This window comes from Chaetura pelagica, unplaced genomic scaffold (genome assembly GCF_000747805.2).
Source record: "Chaetura pelagica isolate M959 unplaced genomic scaffold, ChaPel_1.0 scaffold21, whole genome shotgun sequence".
Classification (NCBI taxonomy): Eukaryota; Metazoa; Chordata; class Aves; order Apodiformes; family Apodidae; genus Chaetura; species Chaetura pelagica.
In genome coordinates, this window is record NW_009952251.1 from 756,344 (window position 1) to 771,465 (window position 15,122).

A 15,122-nucleotide genomic window follows, 5' to 3' on the forward strand; every position below is an offset into this window, starting at 1 on the left:
TGACAGGCTTTAGGCTTTTTATTTTTTCTTCTTTCCTACAGGAGACAGGAGGATCTCGTCTGATGATTACCTGAGGAACCAGGTCCCCTGAGGTTGGCACAACCCAGACATCACTGGGCTCTGTGTAACACTGTGCAAGGAGGTGGCCTTGGTATGCAAGCACCCTTGTAGGACCATGGTGTTGTCTGTGGGGCGAGCTCTGGAAGCCATCAGTGACCTTGATTTCCTGCCTTCCCCAGCACATCCTCCAGTGTTTCTCCACTGGTGCAGCAGCACAGGAGCTGTGGGGCCACATTTCTCAGGCACCGCCTGGAGCATTGGAAGGGCACATGGCTGGGGGGTGGTGGGGGAGGCAGGATGGCAGCACTCAGAAAAATAATGAAATGTGGCACTGGAAAGACCCTCAGCGACAGCTCCTTGGATGTGCCTGTGCTCTGTTCATTAATCTGTGATAATTAGACTTATTTGCAGAGGCTAACAGTGGTGGCACATGGTAATTAACCACTCATTCCCTGCCAGTCAACTCGTAAAGCTTCTCATGCCACAGGTCATGCTGCAGATACTTTTGGTGCTGGTGGGTCCTGCTGCTGGGAGCTCAGGGTCTCACACCCAGGGGAGGATGTCCCCCAAAACTTCCTCTCTGTCCCCGGACCTGCTGCAGGGACAGGCTGCAGAAGAAGGCATTCTCCACTGTTTGCTTCTCCCCCCTCCCACTCTGCCTGGCCAGGCAGCCAACAGCTGTAGTTGCAGGGGCAATATTGCCCCTACATCTGCAGGGCTGCTACTGCAGGCAGGTGTTTTTGCAAGCCAGGTGGGAAAGGGCCAACGTGCCCCCTAGTTTTTCAGGGCATTGAATATGGCATTAGAGCTGCTGAGCACCAGACCCACAGTGGGTTCTGCTGGCCAGCATCAGTGGAGCCGTGCTCATCTCAACCAGCCCGGGCTTAGGGAGGATGGAGCAGAAGGGTGGGTTTCAGACAAGATCCCCCCTCCCCTTTCATCCTTTCTCCCCCTCTCTACTCCCACACCCCCCTCCAGCGAAACCAAGCTAATTAGTCAAATAGATGAGGATAGGCCAGGCGGGGAGAAGCCCCGTTGCGTGTCCTATATTAGTAACTCACATGGGAGTAGCCAGATTGGAAGGAGATTGAAAGGAAAATTGTAGGTGTAGGTCGGAAGATAAGTGGGCTAAGCCTCTCCCTCGGCCCCATGCGCCTGGCTCCCTGCACAAGAATGATGTCACCCCTCTCTGGGGCTGGCCAGCTGCCCCATCAGCCCCCCCGCTATGTGAGGGCCTGTGGGATGCTGCTCGGGGGGCTCAGCCCTGTGAATAAATGATGAGGCCTGGTGGGAGTGGGGCAGGGCAGGCGCCTCGAGATGCATTAAAGCAATTAGCCAGGAGCAAGGAGGGAGCAGCACTGGTTTTAGCCCCCAAAAAGTTCCATGGGCGGCTGCATAGGGGAAGCAAGCCCAAACATATGGGGCTCCCCAAATATTCAGAGCCCCGTGCCAGAAATCAATCTATGGGCATCACAGAAACGCATGTGGTGGCTCTGCAGCATGTCCATTAGAAAGTGCCTTAAAGGAGCACTCCTGCTGCTGTGGAAAGCAGTGTGATGTGGGATTTTCTGGCTCACTAAGTGGGCGAAGTCCAATATTCGGATGATTTCTGTTCCCCTACCTATGACTGGTGGTAGATTCCTCAAGCGTTGCACTGGCTGGCAGAGTGCTCTCTGGCTGTCCCAGAAGGAGCAATGGCTATTTGCAATTAGTGTCTTTGCCCTGGGCTCAGGACCTTAATTATCAGTCAGGCAAGTGCAGTGGATGGCTGGGAAACATGCAAGAACTCCCTGTGGAGACCTTCATCCTTTGCTGGGGTGGGTGCAGCAGCAGGGCGTGTGGTGCCGTAGCTTCAGGAGGGCAGAGACTGCCCACTCTGACCAGTGTCCTGACAGCCACCGATCCTGTTTGCTGGCTGGCACTGGCAGTTCTAGGTTCCCATGCCAATGGCAAGTAAGGTGAAAAGTTCTCAGCTCTGCCAAACCTATTTTCCTGACCTACTTTTATTTCACTCCAGAGTGGTGGAGCAACGCCTGGCACCTCTGTGAGCGGGAGCTCTGCTCCTGACAATTGGGACTGACTTCTTCAGCCCAAGTGACAGGACAGAAGAGCCTCCATGGGTCTAATGCACAGCTTTGCTGGTGCACAGGCTCTTCAGTTTGCAGGATATGCCATCAGATCCAGAAATTAAAAGAAAATATCTTTCTGAATTAGACTAAAACTTAAAATCTAGCTAGATTTCCCCTCAACTAGAAGAATGTCACAAGTAAGTCTGGAAGGTTCCTAAACTCCTGGCTCTGGGCAGACCCACCATGAGCCCAGGCATGTCCTTGCAGACTTTTTTTTTTTTTAATTGCTGTTGGTTTACTGACAGTTCATTGACAGATGAAGCATTTCAGTCAGTGAATTCCTGACTAGCTGCAAAAATGAGTGCTTGCATCTGAAAGAAAAACATAGATAGGCACATCTGTAGTCCTGAGAATAAGCATTTGGTCAGAAGGACAGTTCTCTCCCAGCTTGCTGGCAGTGCTTGGGTTCCTCTGGTCCAGGATCTTCTCTCACCACCTGTCTTAACAAAAGGGATACTGCAGATCCCAGCACACACAGCCCAAACACAAGACCCAAATGCTGTGCTAGTGCTGGCTTGCCAGAAAGGGTCTATATGGTAACGCATAATCTGCATCCCTCCAGCTTGGAGGCCTCCACTCAGATGCTGGCCTTGTGTGACAGGGCTCTCTGTCTGCAGGTTCTCAAGGGCTTTGGGTGCCACAGCTCTGCTGCTGAGTAGCAGCCAGCACTGCTGTATTTTAATAATAATTTGGCTGAGGGAGACTTTGAGTAGGGGTGGCACTATGGGACAAACAGACAACTTATTATAGCAGCAAGGAAGTTAGCAGGACTCTAGAAATTATGCCAAGTACTAGAAACACAGTTTTAGAGTTAACTGGAACCTTCCTCTGAGCCACACATCACCCTCTTCCTGGGGCCCATCTACACACCCACCCAGGCACACATCCATCAGCATGCACAGAGGGCAATCGTGTTTCTGGAAGTGCTGCTGCTAGCCTCAGTTTTCTGAGGTCTGAACACAAGAGAACAATGGCATTTTTTTCTTCCCTCTCTTGCTCCCTTTTCTCTATTTCAGAGGCAAGTGGACCATGAGAGCAGCAGTAACTACACTGGGACAGCAAAGGAAACCTTTAGCAGTGCGAGTACTGGCAATACAAACCCATCTTCTGAGCCACAGTTATTTTACGTAAAATAATAGAAAGTATGCCAAACAAAACCTGTTCCTTTGTGAAGCCCACAGAATTAAAATTAGTCCAGTGTTTCAGTTTTTACTTCATGAAGACAGTTTCCCCATTTTCCAACCAGCTATGGCAAAAGGATTTGCCATTAGTAACAGAAGAAGCTTCACATCTGGACAGGGTTTCGACATCAGACAAAGGGGAGGATGTCAGCGAGGCATTAAATGTAGATAATGGATTATCAACAGGGAGAACAGACCTTGAGGGGGTGGGGGGGGGGGGAGGAGGGGATGGGGCATGGAAAGACACAAAAGCAGCAATATGAGACATCTGTGAGGGCTGTGAATAGCTCTGGGGGGCTCCTGCTCCCTCTTTGGGTGGCTGTGGCTGATCTGGTGCCTCCCAGCCACAGCAGTCAGAGGCAAAATCACATATTAACTGGTGCCTCCCCTCAACCTGCTCAAGGAAGGAGTGAAGCAGGAGGCAGACTGGTGGAGCCAGGAGAACAGTAGGAAGCCATGCAGAAGCCAAACACTAAATTATTAGTGAGCATGAGTAGCAAAGCTTTCAAAGGCAGCCTTGACAAAGAGACTAGTAAAATCCCCAGGGTAAGGAACAGCCTTTGTTAAAATTAGTGTAAGACCCAAGAAGCATCTTGGGTGGATTCTGAGAGCAGCCCTGGGATGGTGGAAGAGGTTGAGTGGGAAGGAGATGGGAGACAATGAAATGCCTGGCAACTATGGCAGGGAGACTTAGCAGAGCTGAACTAATCCAGGGAGGAGGAAGATCAGCAGTTAATTACACTGCCATCCTGCCCAGGATCCTCTGGCCTGGAGCAGTACCCCAGGCGTGTGGCAAGCCCAGAGCCAAAGCCAGCAGCCTGAAGCCCAGCTCTGACCTCCTGTCCTAGCTGGATCCTGACTTTGGACAGGCATCTCGTGCCCACCCTGTCCCCTTCTGCTCCCCTGTGCCCTCCTCCCCAGGGCAACTCAGCCAGGGCAGCGCGGTGGTACCGGCCCCAGCACCTGGGGTCTGGGGGAGAAGGTGGTGGTCCCAGCAGCCATCCATCATGATAGACAGGGCTGGTCAGCTAAAGCAAGTGGATTTAGTTGAGCCCCATCCCTGGAGACCCCCCCAGGGCCACTGTGGACCTGTGCCTGGCTCTGTCCTCACCACCATCAGCAGAAGCAACACAGTTTAAAAGCAGCTTTGGCTTTGCCTCCTCTGAAGGATGGGCCCCAGTCCAAGTCCTGCTGACGTCAAGAGGAGCCTGGCCCCAGCAGAGCCTGTTGAGATGGTTTTGGTCTGGTGAGTGCTCATCAGTCACACCAGAACTCCAGAAACCCCAAACAAAAGGGTGGCTCAGCCCTAAGTATTTGTATGGCCCTGTTGCCATAGTGTCCAGGAACTTCAGGCTTTAAACACAGCCCTGGTCACAGCAGCCTGGAGAGGGAGGGATGTGTGTCTGAGTCCCAGGCAGGGAAAAGGGGACACAGAGGCCATAAATCATTTGCCTGTGGCTGAAGTGAAGTGGAGCTGGTGGGACTTGAGCCTCCCAGGGTGCAGGGCCGGCCAGTCCCTCACAGCCTTTGCCTTCCCTGTGCTTCCATGTGCCAACAAAAGGCCAATGTCTGAGTCTCTCATGTTGCTGAAAGCCACTTTGGTGTCTGTCTGGTCCTTGCTTGGACATGGTGGTGCCCACAGTGAGGCAGTGCCAGGGGCAGGGCAAATGGGCAGGAGCCATTACCAAGTTTGCTGCAGGACAGGAGCACAGGAGGGGGAACAACAGGCTGTAAATAATCTACAGCAGCAGCTTACCAGATCTGGAGGGCTTTTTTGGAGAAGGCCCAATCATATTCTTTGACCATCAGGCATGCAGCACACACCAACAGCAAGCTGCCTGACCTGGGTGGCTGGAGGACAAGAGGAAGGGAGCCATGGGTTGTAACAGGAGCTACTGCAAGGATCAGGCTGTCTAATTTTGCAGAGATTGGGCTGGCAATGCTAATGCTCTTGGTACCTTTCCAGTGGCATAGCCAACAGAGGGATTTGCAGGAGCATCTGCAGGCATGAGTCAGCAGAAGCAGAGCTGCAGCAGCGTCCCCAGCCCTGTGCCACTGCCCTGCTCCTGGACACCAGTGCCTGGCCACTCCAGCCCTGGCCTTGCAACAACAACTGGGAAAGGTGGGGACATCACAAAGAAAACCTCACTGAGCTGAAGAGTGGTGTGATCCCCATGGGGAGTGTATTTCTATTAATAACTCTAAATTCCCTGAGTGCTCTTACTGCCAACTGTATAGGCATACATCCCTGGACAGAAATTACCCTGGCCCTTAACCGTGGCTCTGGAAATAAAGGAAAGAGGAGAACAGAGAGATGGTGTTGTCTGCAGGGGTGAGTGGGATATGGCTCCAAGGACATGCACACAGATGAAGACAAAGGCCTGCACAAAGGTTTACACTTGTGGCCTCTGATGGGAGGACAGCCATGAATCTTGCCCCAAAATGGGGTGCAGGGGGTGGTTATGCTGGGGAAGGGATGTGTTCACAGGAGGACAACACTCATCTTCACCAACAGCTCATGGGAGAACAAAGAGCCCAATGGAGCCAAGGCAGCCCTGAGGGCACTTGTGGCCTGGGACTTTCCATATTGGGACTGGGCTTTCCTTAGTTGGGCTGCTGTCTCATAGGTGTCTGTTCTGTCTGATGAAAGTCCTTGAGGGGAAAAAGCTATTAAAGTTTTCCTGTTTGCTGTTTTAGCTGATGGAAGTGATAGCAGCTGGAGGAGGAGGCCATGGAAAGTGTAACAGGAGGCAAAGGCTGCGCTGAGGAAGGATGCTGAGGCTTTAACAAGGGCTTTTTATCCAAAATGTCAGTACATTGTTGAAATTAAGTGGATGTTCATAACAAAACAAAAAAAGACTGGGCAACAAACAGCCTGCTCCAGTTGCCTCTCAGCAGCTCATCTCACATCATTATAATTTTTGTAACTGAAACATTTGTGAGTCTTTTTGCCTCCCAGAGTCTTGAGGTCAAGCAAGGATCCACATTTCTAATGCCAAGAAGTAGCTTTATAAAAATACCTACTTCCAGGTCTTTTTATTCAGCACAGGGAAGGGAACACTGGGCATGAGCCCAAATTGTACTTTCCTTTGTGGGTCACCTTTAAGAACTGAACAAATGGAGGTTCTCAACATTAAAATAGAATATGTCTGGAAACTTCATCAGCGACTGAACTCCCCTTGGCATGCCTCTGACCCTCCCTGCCGGCTCTGCTCCCTGGGACACAGAAAACTTGGAGCTTCAGATGCAATATTGTCCAGGAATCTGCACTGGGAGAGGAGTCCAGGCATCCGCTTGCCGTGCCAGGTACTCTGCACTGCTGAGATACACCCTGACCTTAACAGTGCCTTTTGGGGGTTAGGAAAATCCTGGCCTGGCTGCAGAAAAATCCTTGCACAGAAATAAGCTTTGCAAAGCCCTCCCTCGCTGTAGGGCTCCTGCACAGGCCAGTGCCCCTGCAGCAGGCACAGCCACTGGGGGAAAGTGGGGATGAGGAGAGGGAGAGAACAGCCTTCTCAGCGAGAGAACAGCCTTCCCACCCCAGCTACTCCTTTTCCTTTCAGTGATGAGGGAAAATCCGCTGATGACCTCTAGGGCTGTTGCGTACCTGCTGGGCGGCTGTGTCTGCCAGTGCTTCAGCAAGCAGGGCAGCAGGCAGCTCCCTGAGAGTGCAGTCCTCTCTCCAGTGACAGGAAATCTGCTGAAACAGCTCTTTGCTGGTGTCTCTCCAGGCACTGGAGGTTGAGCTCAGGCTGAACAGCCTCTCAGAGGGGAAGGGAAACCCACACCATCCCTGCAGTGCAGTCTGGGCCAAAGGGGCTGCCCAGGCATCTTCTGGGTGGTATGGTCCTTCCCTAGTGCCACATCTCATCCCTTGACGTCAAGGATGTGGCAAGATTCACCACAGTAAACCAGGATGGCAGGGCTGTTTGTTGCAGCAGGAGTTGGGGAGAGAAGCTGTTTACCTCCCAGCTAACACGGGTGCCCATAGCCCCAACCCCAGGCTTCTCTCCTCCTAGGCCCCTTCCCCTTATCACTCCATCCAACTCTTGTCCCAGAGCTGGACCAACTGCACACCTCCTGCCCTCGCTCACAGCTGCGGCTTCCCCTGATGACTGCAGCGTGCTCACATCCAGACAGCACATTAAATAAATCCTAGATGTCTCCAGATTTGTAACTTAATTGGCTAGTTGTAAAAAGTTATTTCCCTTTTCAGCCCTGTGCAATAGGCTCGCCCCTCCTCTCCTCATTTATTTGTTACTGTGAATATTTGATGGCTGACTGTAACGAGGAGTTTAAATACTTAAATGTATTCTCTGGTGCAAGCTCACTGCCTGCCCTGCTGCATGGCTTGGCCTGCTGCATGGCCTGGCCATGGTGCTGGGGAAGCTGCACAGTGGCCAGTGGCTCTGGAGGGCTGGGGGGGCTGGAGTTCCCCCATATGCCAGCGTGGGAAGGAAATGCATCCTGATGGTGTTTGCATGGAGGTCAGGAGTCTGTAGGAGAAAGGGAAGAGTTGCCCTTTTTCTCACTCAGACTGGCTACTAACTCTGCAAATAAGTGGCCACTGCAGTCAGGGCTATGGTCTCATGCTGCAGCTGGCTGGCTCTGACACCCCACAAAAGACCCAAGGTCCCTGCTCCTCGCTGGCTCTGTGACTTGTACACCCAGATTTGCATGGATGTTCTCTCCTGACAGGTCCAGCCTGCTCAGGTGTTGCAGTGTGACATGTCTCTCAGCAGTGGCACCATGTTTTCTCCCCCTCCTTGCCAGGCACACGCCAAGCCCAGACAGCTGTGGCAGAGTGAGACGAGCCCAGTCCCAAATTCAGCACCTTACATTGCATGTGCTGCACACAGAGCCGGGTTTTGTTGAGATCTAAGAGCATCCAGGTGACTCCATCCAGATTCATTATCAACAATTATAAAAAAAAAAAAAACAAAATCACATCGAACTGGGGGGAATTCAGCTTGTTTTGTTCCCATTCCTGGCTCCCTGGCAGGGGAGCACAGTGAAGCCAGCCCTGCCTGCCCCTGCCCACACAAACCTGCCCTCGCTCCTGCACCGCTCAGGGAAGGCTTAATGGAGAGTTAAACACACAGTGGTGCTTTAACTCCCACCCCTCATGCTGTTAATGGGAAAACAAAGCTCACAGACAAAATAGTAGGAGCAAACTGCCCTCTGGAGCAGTGCATCTTGCACAGCCCGTACCACCCCTTATTGCTATAATTTGTCAGGGGACAGGAGGTCCCACAGGAGCCCAGCCTGTCCCTGTGCTTGGGGACTTGCAGCTTGTGTCGTTGCTGCCTGCCCTGAGTGCAGCGTAGAGGCTTCCAGGGCATAAATTATTCAAGAGCAATGAAGAGGATTTCTCCCCTCCTTCCTCCCTTTCCTGGCTTATAACAAATGTTAATTTAATCAATCGGCAGTAAATCTGACTGGTTGCTGACTCACGGCAGACGGTGCCCCTGCGGGCTGTAGCAGCAGCTTTCCTCCCTCCTTTGGAGACAAACAATGCTGGAGCCCGTTTCCTTGCGTTTCACCTTTTCCCTCTTTTTCTTCAGTTGGTATGAAACGGAGGCAACTGCAAAAGGCATCCAGGGCTGAAGGCAGAGGCGCCGAGGTGGCAGCAGGGAGCCCTGGCTGCTGGAGACTGGCTTGGAGATGGAGATGAAGCCGGCTGTCCATAATTGGGGGCTAATGAGGCCACAAGGCACACGGGGCCGAGCGGGCAGTGACGCAGCGCTGGCACTGGTGCTGGTATTTACCGGCACCAAGGATCCGTTGCAATATCCAAAAGCCTGGTGGGTGATGTTATCCGAGCAAATGGAGCAGCTTACCATGCTGGGGACTGTTTCTGAGTCAGAGGGAGCAGGACCCCGCCAGAGATCTGTCCCCCACTACACCCCCCGCCTTCACTCCACATTCTGCACAGCCCTGGCTGGGCAGGCAGGAGCAGGGCAAGGCTGAGGGCACCAAGGCTTTTGGGTGTGTGGGACAGGCAGCATTTCAGCAAGGGGGCTGGTTTTAACTGGGGAATTACTTGCTGGCCATTGCCTGCAGTGGTGGTGCTGGTGTCTGCTCACTAGAACATGGGTCTTATTCCGTGTCTGGTTGAGGAAGTCATTTAGAAATGGGAAGAGGGAAAGAAATTAATCTCCCAGTGATGGGCTTGGCACCAACATGTGACTATCTGAGGGCATTAGCCTCCTGAAGTGGTGGAAAAAGAGGAGAACAGCAAAATAAAAATCTCTGGAAACAAACATGAAGGTTCCAATTACTTCTAAAACAAGCTCACTTTTTTGCACTTTTATCAGTCTCCAGTAATGTTTCAACCTGTGTAACAGCAGGAAAAGGAGGATGTGATGAGACCAAATTGGAAATTGTATGTTGAAGTATTTTCTTAAAGGAATTGGTTTACAATGAAATGGATTTTTTTTCTGCTTGAACATGTCCATTTTTGCTTACAAAAAAATCAATGACAGCTTAAAAAAATACAACCATTTCTTAGAAAGTTTAATGGGGAAGAAAAAAAGAAAAGCCTTTCCCTGATGAATGCACCATTTTCATCAGATAAAACCTATTAATATTAGCTAGAGAGCTTTTACTTAGTGGGTTAAAAAAAAAATTACTCCAGTGGCCTTTTTTTGCTGAGATCAAGAGCAGTATGTTTAATATCTGTTACAGCCTCTGTCAGGAGACTACCTTCTGCCTAGACTGGGGGATGCAGTCAATTATCTAATAGGTCCTTCCCATGGCAGAGCATCAGGTTGCCATGGTGCTGCTGGGGCTGGGGGGGAAGAAGATGAAACCAAGGGTCCTGGCAGTGCCCCCCACGGGCAGTGCAAAAGGGGAGCTGTGTTGGGGGCCCTGTGGGGTGCTGCTCTCCCTAGCACCACGGAGCTGGGAATCAGCAGCACTCGTTGTCAAGAGTGGTCTTGCAATACATGGATTTCATATTGCTCAGCTCCCTAAATAGTGTGCAGTCTTTGCTCACAAAGCTTTTGGTTTTGCTAATCAGCAGTATTACCTGCTGCAGCCTGTCCTGGGGCCCTTGGAAATGGAAGAAATTATTAAAGTGTATTAATATATTACAATATATATTTGCTAGTGGCTCCTGCCCAGCATGGGCCCTGGCACCTGCTACAGGAGATGCTGGCACCTCCAGCATCTTTCTCCTTCCCTGAAGGGTCCACATCCACACAGAGTGCTGCCGTAATTCCGTTTGTTATCACTGCAAGCATTGCCTGTAGTATTTCTCTTCCCAGCTACAGGAGGAACAAACATCCCTGTCAGTGCCGCCAAGCAAAAGGTTAAGCTGAATAATGGGAAGGAATAACCTGAGCTTCAATTTTGTTCATTTCTTTGATGTGACTTGAACTTCTGCGGCCCAGCCACAGGGCATACCAGAACACCAGGACAATCCCTGTTTGTGAAACACCAGTGAGTTTTCTCTGCCCCTGTCCAGCTGCTAATCGTTAGCAGCCAATGGTTTGTTTAAAGGAGCTTCAGAGCACATTTTAATGCAATTTCAATTGCCCAGTGCTGGCAGTTGGTTTCCCTGTCCTTCACCACAACGGTTTTCAGGGCGTGTCACCCATTAAAGTAGCTTGTCTTTTCTACCCTAACTTGTGGCCCTGGTGTTGTGAAGTAAGTAATCCCTTTCCCGCAGATGCAAACTGCTCTTGAGTCAAAGCACACACATGACACTGTTTCTGTGTGATTTTAAAAACCTGCTTTTAAACCTGCTTGTAGAAACCTTGGATTTCTGCTAGGCCACAATGCTCCGGAGGGGAGCTGCATGGCAATTAAAATGCTACCGTTGTTCTGTTTCAATTAGAAGTACTCTTAATTGCCAAGTCTTCAAGGTTTTAAAACTAGCCTCTGGTGAAAGACTGCAGCATCGGGCAGAGATAGCTTGTATTCACATGTCGTCTCAGATGCCAGCAGCCATTGGAAGGAACAGCTACTCTGCTGCAGCCACATCAGGCTATCACTGCTTGCTTCCTTATTTTTCTTGTCACCGTCGTTCATTACCAAAGAGCTCGGCTGCTGTTCAACAAAGCACTTAAGGCCTTGCTTCATTTGCAGTGAAGTCAGTTCCCTTTTGTGGTGCAGCAGCATGTCTACATCAAGGATTCGTGTGGAAAGCACACCAGATCACCACTTCTGTCACTCCTCCCAGCCTAGGCAAACTCGAAGTGGCACTTGTTCTCCCAAAGCACTGCAGAGAGCAGGGCTGCTTAAAAACAAACAAACAAACAAAAGCAATAACAAAAAACAAGTGCATATTTCACACAAATTCTCCAAAATACACCTATTTTAATTGAATTCGTTCTTACTCAAAATTAGAAGGACCACTTCCATACAAATTCTTGTATTTTTTTGACCAGCTAAGGAACAGTACAATATTGTCATCCCAAAACTTGGTTTAACTGTTGACCTTATTTTTTGAGGCCATTCCCACTTCAGAAGGAAAGATATGCCACATTTCCACATCTGTGCATCCTCAGCATGTCTGCTGCTGCTTTTCTGCAGGGTCCTGCTTGGAGAGAGCCAGGTGTTGTGGGCTACCTGGACTCTGCTGTGCCAGCATTGCCAGAGGTTGTCTCCCCTGACCAACAGCAGCCTGAGGAAAACACCATTTGGTGCAAGACTGAATGGGAGCCACAGATAAATTATGATGAAGTGCAGCAGTGGCACAGGCAATGCCTTGCTGCTGGCCCTGCTGCAGCTCCTGGCTTTGAGGCTGCCCCAGCACATCCCACAGCAGCATGTAAGGAAGCTTCTCCCAATCAGGTCTGATCCTGCTGCTATTACAGAGCCATTTCCTGGCCAGAGCAGCTGCCTAAAACAGTGCAGCACCTGGCACAGGTGGCACAACAAAGACTTCGCTGCTCTCTCTCATTTCAGTCCCTGCCTCAGAGATGCCCATCAGCATCAACCTCCTCCCCAAGGAAGTTTTGTCATCTGTTGTGGGGTTGGACCAGCCTCCCCATCCCTCACACAGCTCTCTATTCTAGCAGCGGTTGCACCATGGATGTCAAACATCTCTATTAAAAACAAATGCCCTCAGATTTCTTCATCTCAGCTGTGAAAGGGGATGGAGAAAAGCACCCTCCTCTGATGCTTTTGGTGCTGCTTCTATGCCACGACCCATCAGTGCATCTAGAGGGACATGCATCTCTGGGGCACACATTCTGTGAACAAAAAGAACTGGACAGGTCGAAGTGACTGAAGGAAAGTTATTTCCACATGCACAGAGATTACTGCCTGCCTGGGAAAGGGATACAGAAAGGAATCAGTGCAGAGAATCCCTGCTGTTTATGGCGCATAGAGAACCCATGTGGGAGGAAGAGGAAGGAAGTTTACAGAGATGAATTTAGGGAAGCTGATTTAAATAAATCTCACAGAAGTGTTTTCTCAGAGGAAATTTATTTATTGGATCAAGAAGGTGATAAACTGAGCAGATGATCCTTATTGAGACTTCTGTGCTCAGGAGGAGCAGGACCAAAGGCAGCCACGATGGTAACATGGATGATCTCAGTGATTTTTTGCTTTGAATGAAGTGCTGAAGTTTTACATACTTCTCAGATGCCCTGTCATTCAGCCACTCTCTTTGCCATAAAAAAGGCTAATTGATGCAAACCACATTTTTTTTCACTAGCATGTGCCAAAGCAGCCAGTGTATTGTACACACACAAAACAACAACCATGCTTTCGCATGGCTTGAATTAGATGGATGACAGACAAGAGCGACCAGGGGGAGTCAATTAAACTGCAACCTTGGAGTCAAACTTGCAGATTTTATAACAGTGCCTAGTAAATAATGGGTACTTGCACATCTCCTTTCACTAAGAGGCACTAGCATATGTCTTTGAATATGTTCGCCTGGTAATTGCACAGGGTGCATACACATTTGGTCCTGTTGTCTACTATGAATAATGCATAGTGAGGAGGGGGGAGCCAAAAGCGCCAAGCTGCTCCTTTTCAGATGGACTTTTTTATCATTGTTATTTAGATGTCACAGCCTTCTCTTAAAGAACTGTCTTCTTTGTCACTGCAAAAGTGCACTCATTTAGGAGGGGAGAAACAAAAAAATAAACCACAGACTAAAGCTAGTCTGAGATTATTCATGCAAATTGGCAGCTGAGATTCAGATGTGAAAATCTAACCCCGATAAAAATGACTAAGAGGATTTCTGCTGAATTTCATTTTTCCCCTGACTCACTAATCGTTGCTGGGGAAAATCCTCCCATTCAGTCTTGTTTAGGCTAAGTAACATTAATAATCTTAAACTGATTGCAGCAGGTACCAGGATCCATTTCAAGTGCACGCTGCTGCTGCCTGCCGATGCGCTGCTCTCAAAGCAGAGGTTTTGCTTCTCCCCACAGTATTTCCCACTTTCGTCTTAAATCAAAATGGTTAGTCAGCACAGCCGGCTCCTTTGCTTTCAACCTGCTGGTGTTTTTTTCTTTTTCCTTAAAACTCCCACTCAAAAGGCAGAGTCAATTCAAAACCCAGGCTAAGCAGGCTGCACGAGAAAAACACAAAGAGAATATGTTTGCAGGCTGAGAATCGAGTATCTCATAGGAGCCAGAGCTCCGGCTGTGTCTGGGTTGCTGCTTTCACAGTATTAGCAGAGAACAGGAGCATCTTTCGGGGATGCGGCCGTGCTGGCCCTGCCCGGCGCCCGCAGCGGGTGGCAGTGGGTGCAGCGAGGCCTCCCAGCCACGCGGGCACTTCAGGTTGCCATTTCCCAGGAAAATTGGTTTAAAATCCAGCTTACTAGTTAGGTATTTACTGTACACCGCTTTGCATAGTACATAATATAATATGAGAGTCACCTCCAGCAGAGGTGGTTAAACTGGTACATGTTGCACGTGTTGATGTGTGTGTACCCAGTACACAACCTTTTTCCTTTGTAGCCACCTTTAGCTGCATCTTTAAAACATGTACAATACAAATTACTTCAGTTCAGCTCAGTTAAGCTAAAGCAGATTGTTACTTATTAATACAAAGAGCTTTCTTTTTTTCCAGTGACAAACTTGCTTGGAGCCCTTTGGGGATCCTGAATGGCATGTACTGAGGTGCAGCTCTCCGTGGGGTTTTGTATGGGGCTTAAGATAAATACACAGCAACAGCTGTGGCTCTTGTAATGTTTCTTAAGACAGCTCAGCACACAGGGATGCTGGACGAATACCGCCCCTTCCCTCCCTTGTAAAAGGACACGATGCCATGCAGCTCTTGGTGTCGACAGAGGACAGCTGTATGAATATGCTTTATCCTGGTATCTGGTGTCAGGCTGTGAAGGGTGGGAAGATGCTCACACAAAAACTGCCCAAGCACCTAAGCAGGGTGGCCACGTGGCACCACGGGGCGGGAGTTCTGCCCCAGTGGGGAGCAAGACCCAGGGCAGCCCCCCTGCATCACCGCCAGATCCCCTCAGACACCATCCCAACCTTGCAGTCTGGGGGCTAGAGAGGAGGGAAACAGTCATGTGTGGATTTTCTTGTAGTTTTCAAAGGTGTGTTGGGTTCCGCTTGTTTTTAATGTCATTAAAATCCCAGATATTTGGAAATGTTCCATAGCTGACTGAAAAATGAGGGGGCTGGAAAGGATGATGTGAAAAAGTTGTCAACATATTCCTCTTCCCACATTTGGCTCTTCCCCCGAAGTGCCCAGAAAACTCCAAAAACGTCAATCAGTAATAACGAGCCCATCAGACACAAGCAAGAACATCCAGGCCCGG